Here is a 15,918-nt window from a genome sequence, read left to right on the forward strand (position 1 = left end):
CACAAAAACAAACGTGTGTGTGTGTGTGTGATGAGTTTGTTTCTTCATTGGAACAGATTTGGAGAAATTTTGCATTACAACCTTACTAGCTCACCAATGGAATCTCTACAATGAATGGGTGCCATCAGAATGAGAGTCCAAACAGGTGGTAAAAGCGTCACAATAGTCCACAAGTAATCTACACGATCCAGTGTGTGTTTGTGAGAAACTAATTTGTTTAATAAGCATATATATATTTCAATACTGTTTTGGATTGTTTACACTTGTAAATTATGTTTTATCTGTGCATATTTTTATCCTGATAAGATGAGACAATCGTATTTAGGAGGAAGCTAAATTTTGAAGTTACAAATTTTTTAATGATGGATTTACTTTGGATTTACTAACATGCAACTTTTAACTTCAAAAGACATTTATTAATGAACTGGAGTCATTTGGATTACTTTGTGGAATGATGTTTTTATGAGCTGTTTTGACTCTTATTCTGACGGCACCCATTCACTGCAGTGGATCCACTGGCGAGAAAGTGATTTAACACTCAAAATTTTCTCCAAATTTGTTCTGATGCAGAAAATCATCTATATCTCGGATGGTCTGAGGTTTGGGAAATTTCCGTTTTAGTGGGGTTAAACCACATTTGTTAGTAGCCTATTGTGTTGCCAACATAACTTTCAAAATAGTAGCTTGACTGTAGTCAAACTTGTTTCTTGGTTGTAGTTTACCTCTGGTCTGTAGATGCAAACATCCTACATTGAATAGTGCATCATGACAAACCTGTAGATGTGTGAATCCGGAATTGCAAAATTACACAGGTATCAGGAGAACTAAATGCTGTAAAAACTCTAAACTTATTGTATGCTATGAGCAATTATACTGTAAAAATTATTATAGAGCTTTTTTTTTTTTCTTTTTCTTTTCAAGGTTGCAGTTTATCTTAGTCGGCTGAAAATAATAAAACAATCACCCTCTAGGGCAATGTAAACAGAGAGCTCATAAAAAATTGCAAAGTGATTTAAACTATCCAGCTTCCCGAAAAAAGAATGGATAGGATTATATTGTCCTTACACTGGGCAAATATCCATATGGATTTACAAATTTCCTGAAGCAAGGTCCAAAGCTGAATGTCTTTACTTTTGATCAGTTTAATGCATCCTTGCTGAATTAAATTATTAATTTCTTTAAAAAATTGTGTATTTCATTCTAAACTGAAAAGCACTAATAAAACATAGGTTAGTGCTAGAGAAAATGGATTCCTTCAATATTTATATATTTTTTTCTACTTAGCATATCACATCACTAATAACTCTATTTAAATCAATTGTGTGGTGTTGAGTCTTCTGAATGGCTCTTCATATCAACTTACATACAAGTCAAATATTCATAATTTCATTTATTCAATAGCCATTATGTGTTTTTTATTAATCACTTAGAAAGGAATAGACTAATTCAGAACATACTTAGGAAATAAGACACACTGTAAATTGTGGCTTAATGATCAGCACCATGGACAGCTCCCTGCTGTCTCATAGTTTTTTTTTATTATTATTATAATAGGTTTTACTGATATAATACATCATTATAAGCTCACACACACTGAAGTATAAATATCTATAGTATCCACCAATTCCCTTAGGAAAAATAAATAAGCATTATTTTCTCCTTTGTCTTAAAAATATGTGTTACTTCACATCATTATCACATTTTCAAGTTCAGCTAGTATGTCCTAGCTAGTGGGAAGGCGCTGTACATTTACCTAGATGAGCTATCATTGTTTAAAATGACAGCTCTCTTTGTATGCTGTTTTTCATAATTTGGCTCATCTGTGGAGCCAGCAGTAGCACTTTAAATGAGGAACTCTGACCGTGCAGCTCAGGGTTATATGAGCCTGTCTGCAATCAGCTCCACAACCTTATTTCGCAGTGCTGGCACACATTTACATTCACCGTCGCTATTGTATAGAATCCTTGAATCTTTATTTTAGTCGACATATGTTGTTGTGTTTTTCTGCTAATTTGTGCAACTATTCTTTTTGAGATCAAACCCTGAAGGTCGTGCTGAGTATGTTTCTTTTCTGATTTGCATGTAGGAATACAGCATGTGAGGTTTATATAGCGAGCGAGATATTGTAGCGAGCTTATATAGAGATTTATATAAAGATCAAAAGACCACAGATAATTTTTACTAGAAAAATACATGAACTTTGTTACAAAACAAATTGTTCTGCCTTGCAGCTTGCTGCACACAATGGAAGTTATTAGACAGCATCCAAAATGACATTGAACCTCATAAGTGACTTAATATGAGTGGTTTATTTATTTATTTTTATTTAGTTTTTGCTGGGATCATCAAAATGCAATGAGCTGATGCAATGTGATGACCTGAAGGGTGAATGTGATATTGTGCCTGTAACCCTTGACTCTGTTGTGTGTGTCCAGACTTCATTCAAGAAATATAGATGACTTGATTTGCTGTCATCCTGATGAATGTGATTCTGTAACCTCATATATTTTTTCTGTAAAACAGAGTTTTGCTTATAAGCTCTACATATGGTTGGTTATCGGTTATAAAAATGTATTTGTCAATATAGATGCATAATCCAGTTCTTATTGGAATTTTTGGAACCACATTTTATCACATTCTTGTTCATGAATGCAAATGAACTAGTTTCCATCACTGGTTTGGTAATATATGTGCATAATGATGGCAGGTCCACTTTCATCTCAGCACATGAAGCCCACAGCTGCTCAGCTTATTAGCTCATTGAATTAGACCAATCATGAGCCAAATGGAGGAAAGACCGGACACAGTATCATGCAATGCTTATAAATCAGTCTTACATGCTAATGTAACATGGCGATTTTAGCTCTTCTTATTTGCCAGTTGATCCTTTTCACAGACATTTAGGGTAAGATTTACTGAAGAAAAGAGGTAAAATTGGCGATGGTCTTTAAGGCAGGAAACTAATTTAGTTGCAGTGGAGGAATGCAGCTCCTTTAAAAAGGAGGCCAGCTTTCTTTAAGGTGTTTTATCTCAAGTCCTTTGCGGGCGGGCTGCGACCGACAGAGCAAGCGGTCATCAGAAAGGGTTGTAGTGCTTCTCCCGACTCTCTGCATGCCTGGTGCCGACTAAAGCCACCCTTTTGTCTCACCACTGACTGAGAACACACCATTAACAGAGCCACAGCTCGACAAGAAAAAATGAAGAGAGCTATTTTCTGTGGCCTCGAGTGCCAGGCTGAATAATGAGCAGACATTCTTTCTCTCTTTCCCCCTCCATGGATTCACTCCTCCTTGTGAAGACCCAGTCAGAGAAGAATGTTTCTATCTCTTCCCCCCTTTTTTTCTTCTCACTCTCTCTTCCATTGCCCTGATCTGTGACTTATTTTCCTATAAAACCAGGGCAGGAACAGACTGTGTGTGCACATCACATTCAAGATCTTTGAGAGGTGAATTAGATAAATGTCTAGTGTTGTCTGATTTATGGATTTGAGGATCAGATTTTTTCATCCAGAAAGTCACACACATTAATACTGAAATCAAAGCAGGTGTCTTACAAAATTAGAGACTTGTTTAGTGTATTGTTTTGTATTCTAATGGGAAACAAAGGTCAAACAATTTGCTTTAATGTCTCAAGTGTTTCTCATAGTAAGCTAAATATTAAATGGAAATGGAGTTTTAAAGAAATCTCACTCCGGTGTGCCTCAGATTTAGAAGGCATTTCAAAAACATCTCAGATACCAAAGTCTGCATTAAAAAAAGTTGAAATAACTTGTACTGCCAACTTGATTATACAGTGTTCACTTGCTGCTGTACATTTTTGAGTTGAAGTGGGTGGAAATAATAATTCATTTTAATTAAAATGGCAGTTTTTTTATTATCAGCTATAATATGACAAATCATTTTCATAATGGTATCTGCCCGAGTTTTAATATCAGTGAATCCTTATTTGCCTTCATAATGAATGTCAACAATTGAATCATCCTAAGGCATATATGGAGAAACAGAGAAGTTGATACTTCAAATGAAGTGAAAGATTTAAATTAAGTGAATGAGCAATATTATTATCCTCTGGGTGTATTAATGGAGTCTAGCGAGTATATAAGCACTTCAAAGGTTACAACACACATGTCTACGCGCACAAAGACACTAAGAGAAAGAAAAGGGCATTAGTCAGATCCTATATTCTCAAAGTGGCCATGTTCCCTGCAGACACCTCCTCCCCTACCTTTGAGTGCTAATAAAATGATGTGAGGACCCGTCTGCTGTGCAGGCAGCATGAATTCACAGCCAGAGAGCAGCCAATGAACCGCAATGGGTGTTTTTTCCTCACTGTGTTCGTATTAGATTGCGTGTACAGATGTCTGAGTGTGTTCAAATGTGAATTTGCTTTTGTGTCTGTTACTTTTGAATGCAACTGTTCATCTCTTTCTCTTGTGTAAACATGTTGTTTGTGTTAATATTTTCTCCGAATGAGTTGGGATATGAGTGTGCACACATGAGGGGAAGGCAACTGCGGCAGTAAAAGTTCAGCTGGCTGTTAGCTTGGGCATGGGGTTTGTGATATATGGTTATGGCCATTCATTGAGAGCCAGTTAGGCCTCCTCTGTCTTTGAGCATTATGGAATCCCATAATGCACTACTCTCCAGAGCACCCACGGCTGCCTCCTCCAATGAATTAAGAACAGGAAATAGAATTCTGAACGGGAGGATTTGGTAGCTCATGTTTACTCACTCGTCACAGCAACAGTAAATGAGCAACGTTCTTCTCTTCTTTTTGTTTCACATAGATAACAAGCCATTTTCTATGGATCCACTGATCGTCATCTCCTCAAACCAAAAGGCTCGTTCCTACAAGCACATCTGAGTCCTGCAAGCAGGTAATTTGTGTTTCAATTTCATTTTTGTCCTTGCTTTTTCGTTCTTTTGAATTGGAGTCCAAACTTGTTCGCATTTGCTGTTAATCACACCACAACCTTCCTGCTTTAATCTGCCATTGTGCTTTACAAAAGGAGGGGTGAGAAGAGAACAGAAGATCTGCTGTTATGCAGAATCAAGCACAGGCTTTTATCCTTTCAAACGCCAGCAACAATTGTAAGACAGTCTGACCTCTTTTCTGATGCTGATTAGTGTGGTATTTGAGCTGACATTAAACATGGTGCAGTAATTATGCTAAAAGGTAACAGAGAGGTAAATGCAGCGAACAGAGGCTCTTCATTCTGATTCACTTTATAAACTCCACGGTCGGGTTAAGTGGTGGACTTTACAGATATGCAGCGGTTTCCAGATAAGGTATTAAAATTAAAGTAAGAAATCTCTGTCTATAGCAGCCTTTAACTAGTCCATAAAAGCAGTTTTGTAAGAACTAGTTTTTCTTTTTTTCTTTTGAGGGACCCTTTGGCAATCCTGGTCCAGACAAGGCATCAAAGAATTAACTCCATGTAAGAACTCCAAATTCTCAAATAACCTTCAGTTTGAATAGGCTTTACACTTCTAGACATTAACAGTCCATTTTCATGAGATGCATTATTCCAGTATACTTTCAGTGAACAAAGACAGATTTCAAAACATACAGCAGGCTCCAAATGAGAACGAGCTGTGGTGGGCTAATGAATGATAGGCGCTTGAAACTGCGAAGAAGATGGTACAGATGTACAGCTGGCAGAGGCAAACACCGACGTGAGTGAACATTAAAGATTCATTCAAACAGCTGTTCCTTATCCAGGACAGCACGATCCACCACCATGTGCTCTGATTCTGTAACAGAAGAGTGCAGGAAGTGAAAATTTGACTGAAGCTCAGGGTATTACACAAGCCGCAGAGTCAGCCGAGAGATCTGTCTGCACACTGTCTTCGGTGATTGAAGGGTTTACCTCATACTGAAAAACATTAAATCCATGGATTGAGAGTTGAAAACTATGACAGCGGCATTTCAGGATTTTGTTCTTGAATCTGACACACAGTAAAGCTCGGGCTAAAAAAGTTAAGAGTGAACTGAGGATGAACAGACAGACCATATCTGTGTCTCTTTTCCTCTTCCTGGTTTATAGTTTGATTATTTAACCAGATATTTACTTTGGAAAAAGTCCCGTAAAATACAGCTCCTTAATTATCATTATCAAGTCACTCTTAGGACTAATTCTCTGATGCCTTTTGTTGTAAATGCTCAGGAATGTTTTTTTTTTTTTTTAAATAGGTGCTTTTCTTCAGTAATTCACCAGTCAGTATCAGTTGCCTTATGTAAGTGGTCTTGGCTTCATTTAGGTGTGTATAGGGTGTTTTACGTGGCAAACTGTAACCACAAGTTCTCAGTTCATTGTTAGTGGGAGAAAGACGACAGAACAGAGGCGGGACTGAAAGCTTGCCAATCCAGCAAACATAGAGATACAAGGTATAAAAGAAAGAAGTTTCGAAGAATGTGTCAGTGTTTTTTTTATCCATTTAAAGGGGGGGTGAAATGCTCGTTTTCACTCAATATCCTGTTAATCTTGAGTACCTATAGAGTAGTACTGCATCCTTCATAACTCAAAAAGTCTTTATTTTTATTATATTTATAAGAGAAAGATAGTCCCGGAAAAACACGAGCGCCTGGAGGCGTGACGTGTGGGCGGAGCTAAAGAATCACGAGCACCAGTAGGCTTTTGCGTTGAGAGCATGTGGAAGCTGTGACACAGATCCAGAGGCTGAAATTTAACAAGAGCAGCATCAGCAAAGGCGTCTCTATGTGGTATGTACTGAAACGGTATATATTTGCTTAGCGGTTTTGGAAAATGACTAAGTTCCACTTTATGTCGTCTTTTTTTTTTTTTTTTTAAGCTGTACATGTGGAAAGTGCAGTTTGATGACAACATCGCATGTTGTTTACTTGATGTGCTTACACGCTGATAGCTAAGTTAACAACACAGAGATATTTGAAGCAGTTTTACTCACCGCATGCGGTTCCAACACACGATCGTGACCCTTTTTCGTTGGGACTGCATTATCCTTAAGAAATAAACGATGTGCTATCCGAAATGCAGGGAACAAACAAAAACACTTGCGCAACTCCGTTGACGCACTGTAAAAATAAACTCCATCCACTGGTCCCTTAATGCTGTTTCTCTTTTGGTAATCTGTGCAGGGTTGTCTTGCCCTGGCAACCAAAAACACACTTCTTTTGTGACTTTTCGCGATGCTCTCGCTCTGATCAGGCTGTGCTCAGCCTCTCAGTGCTCTGCTATACGGGAGCGCACTTAGGACCCATATAAGGAAATTCCGCTCCATCTAACGTCACACAGAGCCATACTCTAAAAAAACTTTCCGAAACTTGTGACAAACCGGAAGAGGTTTTTTTGGAACAAAAATACTCCTTCAAACCTACAACTTAATTTTTGAAACTATGTCCATGTTTAGCATGGGAATCCAACTCTTTAACAGTGTAAAAAACTCAGTATGCATGAAATAGCATTTCACCCCCCCTTTAATGTTTTCTCTTAGAATTACATCATACAGGTTTAGAAGGATATGAGGGTCATATGACATACTTTTCCTTTAATATCATGACTGAATCTGTTGTGTGTTGGATATTTTAGCTGAAATTGTTCTCAAATATACTGACAGAAATACTTTTTTAAAGCTTTTTTCATCGATTTATTAATTATAGCAGCTATACCAATCACATTTTCTTCAGAGTGGTTGAAAAGTACAAGCTAACTTGAAAAAAGCAAACAGTCCACAATGAATGTTCCTCTCCTTATTATTTTTTTATAACAAATCAAACAGTTTTTATGTGGTTATTTCAGAGAAGTTTAAGATTGCTCAAGTGCCTTATGAGGCATTCACTACAATGAATGAGCAAGCAATTTGCAGAGAAAGCTTTTAAAATGAATCATCTCATCCTCATCTTTTCAAAATCATGTCATTAAATTATTTTTTTTCTTCTGTTAAACGCAAAAGGAGACATTTAGCACAATGCTTAGATTACTGGTTTGAATGAAATGAATGCTCCCAAATTAAATGTTATTCATTTTGTATTGTTATTTTCAATGAAAATCCTGCCTTCTGCCCTTTTGAACAACACGAGGGTGAGTAGATGATGGCATTTAAGTTTTTGTGTGATCTGTTCCTAATAATGGTCCTGCAAAGTAACATTTACTCTCACAAAATTACAAAATGACAAATTCAGCATTGCAAATCTTCTGAAACAATATGCCCCTTTTTGCCAACATATAACTGACTTGCTGATGGCTTTTTCTCAGACTTTACCGGATATAATAATTTCATGGAAGAAATATGTTGTCCTTTATCCCTAGACCTTTGTGAAACACAACACAAAACACAAAACACATACCTCCCTTGCATAATCTCAGCTACACAAAATAATCAGCCAAACAGAAGAGCTACTCCCGCTGGAAATCACGGTAATAAGCCCACCGTCCCCTTTCGAAATAACAGCTGGTTATGTTTTTCTAATGGAGAAGCGCCATCACAAGCCATCACTTCTCGTTCATCAGCAGCTGTTAGCTGTGACTGGAGGTGCTGAGAGAAATCGGCATTATATTTGTGCGCTGTGTGCAGATCCAGATCTTCTAGAGATGAGAGCTGTATAGAGTTAAGGCCATGACCCTGCAGAAATGATGCCCTTGTCTCGTCACCCTCACACCTGGATTTTGAGGTGAGGGCAAGGGGTCTTGGTTGGTTAATAGTGACAACTCTCATGCTGATGATTCTGAGGTGATATGTGTGATTCACACCATCTGCCGAGGGGTCAGTCTGCCCAGACAGGGCCTGTTTGAAACATGAACGTGTGTCTCCATGTGTCAGGACGAGCGCTTGCTTCCCTCAGGCTAATTTGAGACTGGAAGACAGACAGACATTCCCTTCTGCCTTTTTGCTCTGTGCAGCCCAGACAATAATATATGTTGTTTTGTTTTTATTTTTGTCTTCAGCAGAGACGATTTCTTACATGTCACTGATTGCGTTAAAGGGATAGTTCACCAAAAAAGGAAAATGATTTCATCATCTATTCACCCTAATAGTGCCAAACATTACTTATTTTTTTCTTCTTTTTTTTTTTTGTCTGCGGAGAAGAAAAGATGATATTTTGAAGAAGTGCTTTTGTCCAATAAGTGTTGTTTTGTTAAAAAACAATAGTAATTGTGACTTTCTTTCTTGGAATTGTGGGGAGAAAAGTACTTCGGTACCAAGTCTGTACTAAAAAAATTAAAATGTTAAGGTACCAGGTTTATTTAAGTACCAGTGGTAACGAGTTGCACTATTCGAAAGGTGCGCAGATGCGCTTTCTTCTTAAATGAAGAACTGAACTGAGACATGGCGAGATCAAAAGGAGTAAACACACCAAACTAACAAAACACATTAAAGACATAGCCATAACATCATAACTGACCGCCATAAATAGATTTTCCAAAAGCGCTTTGCCTTCATTGAACAGACATGAGTACTGCACCTACCTTTATCAAAGTCGAAAACCAGTGCAGTTGTTTTTATATCACTGCATTTCTGAAGGAAGCCGGCTGTCTTCAAAATTTTTTATTTCATCTTGCTGTATTGCCCGAGTAGCATTTGTGAGCGCTGGCTCAGGCTTATGTGATTAAAGTCGTTACCAGGGAAACTTCTCTCACTTGCTCTACAAGCGCCTCCTGCTGGCAGAGAATTAATTTGCATATATGCAGACACCAATATTGTGCAAGGCATTTTGTAATATGCATGTTTTTGTGTTTTGCTTTGATACGGAAACTGGTACAGAGAACCGTGGATTTTCATCGGTATTGGTACCGAATACTGAAATTTTGGTACCGCAACAGCACTACTCACAACTCCTCTTTGGCTTATTTGAGAAGCTGCAAGGTGTCTGTCTGCAAAATTACAATTTGGACAAAAGCAAATTTGTTTTAGTGTTTATCGATGGAGTGTTCGTGAAGTCAAGCCAGAGTAGCCCGTTCTCATAAATGATTACATTGTTAGCATTTCGTACGGTTTAATGTAATGCAATGCAAGGATCCAAATGATGCTCCTTCAGCTCTCACACAACTGCGTAGGCCAGAGCTAAAACAAACTCCATCCCACTATAGACCAGTTTTAGCGCAAACATTCTAACAAGAGCTTTGTCTGACCTCGTTCCCCTGTTGTTTTGCAGCAAGTTTGACTCAGCTCTGCTGATGTCATCGAGTTTTCCTCAAACAATGAGGCACGGAGAAGACAGGAGGAGACAGCAGAGAAACAAAGAAATCCAACGTGGCATCATTTCACTTTTCAAACCGATGAGCCTTGCTCACTGCCCTCTGCTTGGAAAGAGTCAGAGAAAGAGCGAGATTAATGTAGATCATCTGTCATCACCTGGCAGCAGATCAAAGGATCTCATTGGCAGACAGCATTCGAAAATCCACTGGAGCTTCTTTTTGAGCTGTAGAGGCAGTTTCTCATGCACTGGGTATTGGCTTTAGGGAGAAAGGGGGAGTGGTGTGAAATGGCACTAGCATTTCTTGGAAAATTAAAAGCAAAAAGCAAGTGATGTTGAGACACACTTGTGTTTTGAGACATCAGGGAATACATTTTGTGGCGCGCCGAATGTAGATCCCAGAGCAGGGGATTTGGGCAGAATTTGAGTGTGGTACAAGGGTAGGGAAAAGAAGGAGAGAAAATCGTATTCTTCAGAAGAGCGAGAGAGAGACTCTTGTTCTTTGTTGCGAGAGCTGCACCCCAAGGCTTGTTGCTGTGCTGATGGAGAGGAAGCCGGTCCCTGTGTTGTTGTGTTGTGCTGCTGCATTTTCACTCCTTTTTTGTCTTGTTATGCATTTATTTTACACCTTCTTCTCTTCATTCACCTTGCGATGAGAATTGCTATTTCCAGGTCACAATTAAAAGTGTGTTTCACAGCTCAGTGAATCTTTTTACATGCAGGTATTTAACATAATTGCCAATTAAGAAATCAGCTTTGGTATCCTTAAATGTTTGATTTTAAGAACTAATTCTATACTTAAATATGGTAGCATTAGGTATACAACTGTTACAGTAAACTATTTCTGTTTGCATATGGTAAGAAATTCCCAGCAGGAGTAGTTACCCCAGAAATCTCCTTTACTGTGGCTCAGAATTCAAATTTGGCTTTGAGAATGTGACATTTGGTTATGAAACCAAATGATGTCCTTGGTGTCCAACCTGCATCACAGATTTGTTTTAAGAAGTAATTTTACTAGTGACTAGGTTTAAGTTTAAGTCCTTGCAAAACTACCAAAACTGTCTTTTTGTCTGGCTGTTTATTAATACTTATTAAACACATATTAATGCATTATTCTGCATGACCATATTCAAGATCCTTTAATCCTACTCCATGCCTAAGCTTAAAGGGGTCATATGATGCTGTTTTTTTTTTTTTAAGTTCATTTGTTTTGTGTATTTGTTGTAACAGAATATGTTGACATAAAAACACACATTCTTTTTCAAATACTGTACATTATTGTAGGTCTTCTACACCCCGACTCTCTCAAACACATCGTTTTCTACAGTCCCTCCTTCTGACAAGCACAGTCTGCTCTGATTGGCCAACTGACCCATTGCATTGTGATTGGCCCGAACACCTCAAGCACTCGTCAGAAATGTAACGCCCCTTTCCATAATCACAAGCTTTATCTTTCAAAATAAATGTAAAGACAGTTAATAATGTACTTACTTTTTCCATCATTTCAAGCCTGAAAGGGGAACAGAGTGGCGTGACAGACACAGTGATGAAGCTTGTATGTGTTTGCAGTAAACAAGCCACGGACAGTTAAGACAGCTAACTCAGTCTCTCTCTCTCTCTTACTCTCTCTCTCACACACACACAAACACGCACACAAACACACACACACACACACACACACACAGTGTAAAACTCCACATTTGAACAGTCAATAGCAAATACTTAAACTACTAACAAAACAGACTTACAATGGCTTATTCAGAAGCTCCAGATTGTCGTAGCAAAGTCAAAATGACCTCTTCTCCTAGGTTCACGAAAGGGTCGACCATAAAATACATTTCTGTTCTGTTTTTAACAACTACCTTACTAACTATTCATAAACAGCAAATTAGGAGTTTATTGAGGCAAAAGCCATAGTTAATAGTTAATAGTGAGAAATGGTCCCAAACTAAAGTATGACCATATATTAAATAATAATAATAATAATAATAATAATAATAATAATAATAGAGCAATATTTTATAAATAAATCAATAAATAGTTTGTCATGACATGAGGGTTAATAATGACATAATTAATTAGATTTTGTGGTGAATTGCTTCTTTATTTTATTTTATTTTATTTTTGTTTCTTTCAAACATAGTTGCTTAATGTGTTTACATTTACATTTACATTTAATCATTTAGCAGACGCTTTTATCCAAAGCGACTTACAAATGAGAACAATAGAAGCAGTCAGGTCAACAAGAGAACAACAACAGAATACAAGTGCCATGACAAGTCTCAGTCTAGTATAGAACGCATGTTTATTGCACAAATTGAGCCATCACAGAGGAAACACTGTTTGAAGTTATCTGGCCTAACCTTAAACTGACATTCAAATCTGTATTCTGGAAAATGCATACACCTGAGCAGAAAGAGTGCCTTGTATGATGTGACTGCACCCTGTCTCACCTCTATTTGCAAAAGTAATTATGGCAAACCACCGAGCGATGGCACCCTGGATTGAAGAGAAAGCAGCCAATAAAGGTCATGAAAAAAACACATCTCTCTCGTTATGTTGGAGAGGATACATTTTCCAGTGGAGTGCTGATGTGCAATGCCAGGAATACTCCTTTACCTCAGAGGTCCCCACCAAATGCTGTTCCTCTGCACAAAACCCCAAAATTCCCCTGAGATGAGACATGACATGAAGTGAGCCAGAGCTTCAGCGAGGATCATGGGGTGAGAGGAAGGTTGCTGAGACATTGTGGAAAGAGCATGGAAGCAAGTGAGAGGTGAGAAAGGGAAAGGCTGAAAGTGTAAGAGTAAGACTGTGTGTATTTCTGTGTGTATTAGAGGTGAGAAAAGAGGCAAACTGTCAGGTTTGGTGGTGCAAAAGCTGTATGGGTATGTGCAGCAATGAAACGAGTAGCCCTACAAATTATAATAATGATTGTTTAATCAGAACAGTGATTAAATTTAGATGAGTTAATATTGAGTTTCCAACATTAATTTTATTACTTGATTAAAACAGTTTTTCTCAACCCTTGGGGTCCACAGAGACCTAGTGTTCTGTGGTTTGATTTGCAATGTGTCTCTCATTTTTTTGGGAAAGTGTCTTGGGGTCTCATTTTGAAGGCCCAACAAGGTGTCACTCATACTAAATGGAGGGAGCATGCACTTGTAAGGGCTTTGTGAGGTAAGGGAGTGTGGTTGCAGTGGCAGCCTTGAAAGCCTGTGTCAGAGCCTTAAATTTGAAATCTGGCGACAACTGTGGAGTAAATCAGGAGAGGTGTGACGTGGGTCCTCTTTGACTGATTGAAGACTAGACATGCTGCTGTGTTCTGGATCATCTGTAAAGGCTTAGTCATGCTGAATGGAGGGATGACCAATAGAGATCAGCATATATTAGATGTGTTTATATTTTAAATTGACCACTTGAGGTGTCCAAAAATGTCATGTCATAAAATACTAATACTTTTATGCATATGCATTATGACATATGTCAAAATGCAGCATAACTGACCATGTAGCCAAATGTGTTGAGTAAATAGTGGGATGTTTTCCCACAGGTTTTGTGGTAAAATTGGATCTGATTTGCTTCAAATTGGCTTCATGATATAAATAAGCATATTCTGTTTTGCAGAAGCTTAATTATAATTGTATAATTCTAAAAAATAAACATTAAAAATAAAATAGTTGAGAATCATTTGATTAAAGTACTCTTATACAATGTAACATGAATAGATTTGTCTGTATTAAAAATGACTGAATAATTTCATGAAAGTTACAATTTGCCTTTTATTAGGCAAAAAACATTTTCTTTTCTTTGAGTTGATCATTTTAGAAGAGGATTCTGGTTTTGCTAGGCTTCAGCACACAGTCACAGTGAGTCTGTCTCTACTCTGACCTCTGGCATCTACTGGATGTTGACCTTCAGAGTGTGCAAGCTGCCCAAAACCATCCGGCTGCCGGCTGGCCCCTTCCCAAGGAGACTCGATCCAACGGATTATCCACCCAAGCTCCAGCACCGGCCAGCCCTTCAGATGCAATGACTGGGGGAAAAAAACAGCCTTTTCTTGCTAAGGGCCAGTTTTAGGGATTGATCGTTTAAATGAAGTGCTCCTGGGGGTGAGCCTTTGGAAAGTAGGGCTCATAGACAAATCTAGCGAACTGCTTTAATATGAAACTGGAGGTTCTGGAATACATCAATTAAACTGTAGTTTTACACTAACCAATAAAGCGATAGTTAACCCTAAAATGAAAATCATCATCTTTTTCTGACTTTAACCTTGTTGTTTCAAACCTGTATGAATTTATTTTTTGGAAAACAAAAGGAGATATTTTAGGTGTCAGTGTTGTTTTAGAGCCTTCTGACTTTCCCTGTGATCAAAAACTGTTTAGATATTCTTCAAAATGTTTTTTATATTCTGCAGAAGAAAGAAAGTCAAACAAGTTTGAAACTAAAAGAGGGTGAGTAAATGATGACAATACAAAGTTAAACTGTCCCTTTAAAGATGCTTACAGTATTTTGTGGGAATAAATAAAAGCCTACAAAACATGTCTAGATAGATTTGCTAAATTTATTCAGATTGGGAGGGAAATTGTTTTTTAATTGGTTTTCAACAAAATATTAATATTTAATTAAGATTAAATGTATTTAGTAATGAGCTTCCCAGACCACACTAAAACACAAAAGCCTATCAGTCTATAAATTATATCAATTACAACCTCAAAATTTGCATTTCAAAATCTGTTTGTTTTCAATAGCACATTTAAAATCTTCCTCAGATGTGCAAAGCAGTAGAAGGTAATAGATTCTGAAGTATATCTAATTAAGATAATGAGAGTTTTGATCTCCTATGTCAGAAAGTGCAACTCTGCAGTACAACTATATACATAAAAATAAAATAAAAACCAGCCAATCCATCTCCCCATGAAAACAACTCCCTGTGCAGCTCTTTTACCAAACCTTTAATTAAGTTTATTCAGGGAAAGTGAGAAAAGTTTGTTTCAGAGAAAGAGGTCATGACTACATATCCTCTTCATATTAATTTGACCTCTCTTTTTTATATCCATCTCAGAGAGCGCTGCTACTGGACAATGAATATACAATAGCACCCACTCACACACTGCACTGTCCTTCATGGATTATAAACAGATGGTAGAAATTCATTTACATTTGTATTGACAAGAGATTTCTCCAATTTAATCACCTTATTTTCTCATTTGTACTGTAGCTCTCCTCAAAGTCAGCCTACTTTTCACAGAATTTTCTTTTCTTCCAAGCTGGCCCATTTCCATTTAAATTGAATAGGACACACATCTTAATGTGACAGATATTTTTTTTAATGGCTGTGATGGCTTGAACAATTCTCAGCATCATTGGGAGCTCAGAAGAAATGCTGGTTCCACTTTTTTTTTTTTTTCAGTGAGCAGAATTAGAATTTCTCATTTATGTAATCATATGTTTGCCTTAAAGTGTCTTGGAACTCAAGCGTGGAAGTTTTGAGTGTAATGTCCATCAGAACCATTAAAGTGTGTAACTTCTGAATCATTAGCATAGCCAGGAGACTGTTTCCAAGCAGGTTTACCTTGAACATACACCCTGTCTTCTATTGGTCAAATCAAACAGATAGCCCCACCCCAAACTCATGCCATTGGTTCATCCACGGTAGCTATGTTGCCTGTAGTGTTTACACTTTTTATGGTACATGAATCTACAAATGGCTTATTTAGAGTTATCTGCAAATGAACTGGCAGA

At 37.6% G+C, this 15,918-nt stretch overlaps 1 protein-coding gene across 1 annotated transcript in view; it reads left to right on the forward strand.

Moving 5' to 3' along the window:
- Positions 1-4,785: 4,785 nt before the first annotated feature.
- Positions 4,786-15,918, forward strand: part of LOC113061513 (alpha-1,3-mannosyl-glycoprotein 4-beta-N-acetylglucosaminyltransferase C-like) — a 52,433-nt gene continuing 41,300 nt past the window's right edge. Inside the window, exon 1 of the mRNA XM_026230676.1 lies at positions 4,786-4,876. The gene's annotated coding sequence lies outside the window, so the exon portion shown is untranslated. The remainder of the gene's footprint in view (positions 4,877-15,918) is intronic.

Source organism: Carassius auratus, chromosome 43 (assembly GCF_003368295.1).
Source record: "Carassius auratus strain Wakin chromosome 43, ASM336829v1, whole genome shotgun sequence".
NCBI classification, from domain to species: Eukaryota; Metazoa; Chordata; class Actinopteri; order Cypriniformes; family Cyprinidae; genus Carassius; species Carassius auratus.